Raw genomic sequence first — 2,229 nt, forward strand, 5'->3', positions numbered from 1 at the left:
TCTCTTTCCACACCTCCTCTCCACATCCGTGTCCACAGATCCAGATCCTCCTCAGTCTCAAGGTATGGGCCAACCTGCAGTTGTTAAAAACTTGTTTAATGTTGTGGTTCTTATTTAAATTACATTGTTTAACTCTGAACTTATTTACTTTGAAATTTCTGTGTCATGTTTTGTATAAAAAGGCAAGGTAAGAGTGAAAACTTGGTGGTGGCGGACAGATTAATCAGTTTTCAGTTATTTCTTATGGGAAAATTCGATTCGGAACTCTACTGCATTGCATCTGGACACTCCTTCTAGAACGGATTGGGGTCGAGGTCTGGGGTTCTACTGTCCTGTGTTGTCTTGATCTCTCGCCAGTCATGCCTTTGTGACGGTTTCCCTGGTATCCCACGTCCCTTTGCCTGGTATCCCACGTCCCTTTGAAGTGGCCTTGTTTTTGTGGATCCTTGCGCCCCATCATGGCCTCTTGCTGATGGTCTCCCTTGTGGGCATACATTGTCTGTTTTTGTCTCTGTCTTAAGACTTAATAACTATGTCTCAAAAATGCAGATGTTGAAGGGAGAGTAAGTATAGCATATGGTAATGCTGTGTGGCAGAATTGCAGTATAAGCAAATGAAGCAAACAACGATGTAAATCACAAATGAAAACTGAAATGAGCCAGAGGCAGAGGGAGCACTCACAGGCAGCATCTTTCTATTGTAGCCTGTGATTTCAGGGAACACTGGTGATTTATTCTAATAGGTTGTAAAACTTGTGCCAAATTTTTCTTCTTCAGTCCTGCCTGACCAAAACTCAAATGTAACTGTGATACGTATAGCAACCCTTCCCAGGTCTATTGGCAGGTATGTGTTTGATCTCAGACTACACAGGTGACATAGATATGACAACCAGTAATGGATTCATTTACATTGTTTACATCTCTATGACCGGGCCCCAAGGGAAGATCGTTTTATTTTTTTAAACTAAGTAGTGCCTTCCTACCTATCTTCAAATATGTGTCAACAAAGAAGGGTATTTGTGCTTTAGCTTTGGTGTTTTGTTTTGTTTTTTGCTCAGTAATATAGTCAAGCAAGAGTGTTTCCAAGTGGCCCGTTGAGCTATGTAAGCATTTTTGTTTATTTGAAATCAAAGGTATTGGTATTCTATAAATAAATATGTCTCTATAAATTGGATTTGAATTTGGGGTTTCCTTTCTCCCCTAACTGGAGCCCTGGCAGCGTTATGCCTTTCGCTGCTAACCTCAAGGTAAGCAGTTCGAATCCACCAGCCACTCCTCTGAAGAAAGCCGGGGCATTCTATTCCTGTAAAGAGTTACCTTCTCAAGCCCACAGGGGCAGTTCTACCCTATCCTGCAGGGTGGCCATGAGTCAGCGTCAACTCAAGGGCAGTCAAGTCTGGTTGGGTTTCTCCCCTGGAAGAATGCAAAGGACCCGGTGGAAGATTGGGTGGCAGGGCCGCTAAGTCAGTCCAAGTCATTGGGTGGAGGCCTCTGTGCCCAGGAGATCTGTGATGTGGGCGGGAAATAAGCGTTTCTTCCTGCTTCTCAGCTAGCCTCTCCTCACTGACACACAGGACATGCTTGTTGTTATTAGCAGTTTTCAAGAGCTCCCTGTCATTCACACGCCACCATCCTGAGGCGACACTTCGCTCAAGTCAGAGCCGCAACGGTATCCTCTGACTTCCGACGAACTGGGCAGACGGAGCTTTCTGGCCAGTCAAACGGGAGAGAAAGCAAACTTGGAACACAACCCGGCACATGGCGGCTCAGAAACACGCGGTTTCGTCCTGTACAAGAGACAGGTCCGTCTGTGCTTCTAGAAATAAGAAGCGTGCCTTTTTCACCGGGACGTGAACGTTTCAGATGAAGTGCCACGTGCTGTGTGTCTGCGATGTTCGCAGCCTCGGCACACTGTTTGTTGACTGTGCCTGCTGATGCGGGCTCCTTCCTGTGGACTGAAAGCAGCATCTCAGAGAAAGGCGCTGGAGGCGTGGCATCTTCAAGGTCCAAGGGTGCCGGGCTGCTGTGTTGCTCCACGTGGGTGGTTTGTTGTTGTTTAGGCGCCGTTGGGACGTTTTCGACTCATAGCGACCCTGTGCCCAAGAAAACTGCAAAACAAAACCCTGCCCGGTCCTGCACCATCCTCACAATTGTCTCGATGGTTGAGCCCAGTTAGCATCCCTGAAAGAGCAGCCTTCCGGCTGGGGGGGGGTCTTCATTCTCCTCCCTC

This window comes from Echinops telfairi, unplaced genomic scaffold (genome assembly GCF_000313985.2).
Source record: "Echinops telfairi isolate 266 unplaced genomic scaffold, ASM31398v2 ScPeMD7_31;HRSCAF=116, whole genome shotgun sequence".
Taxonomy (NCBI): Eukaryota; Metazoa; Chordata; class Mammalia; order Afrosoricida; family Tenrecidae; genus Echinops; species Echinops telfairi.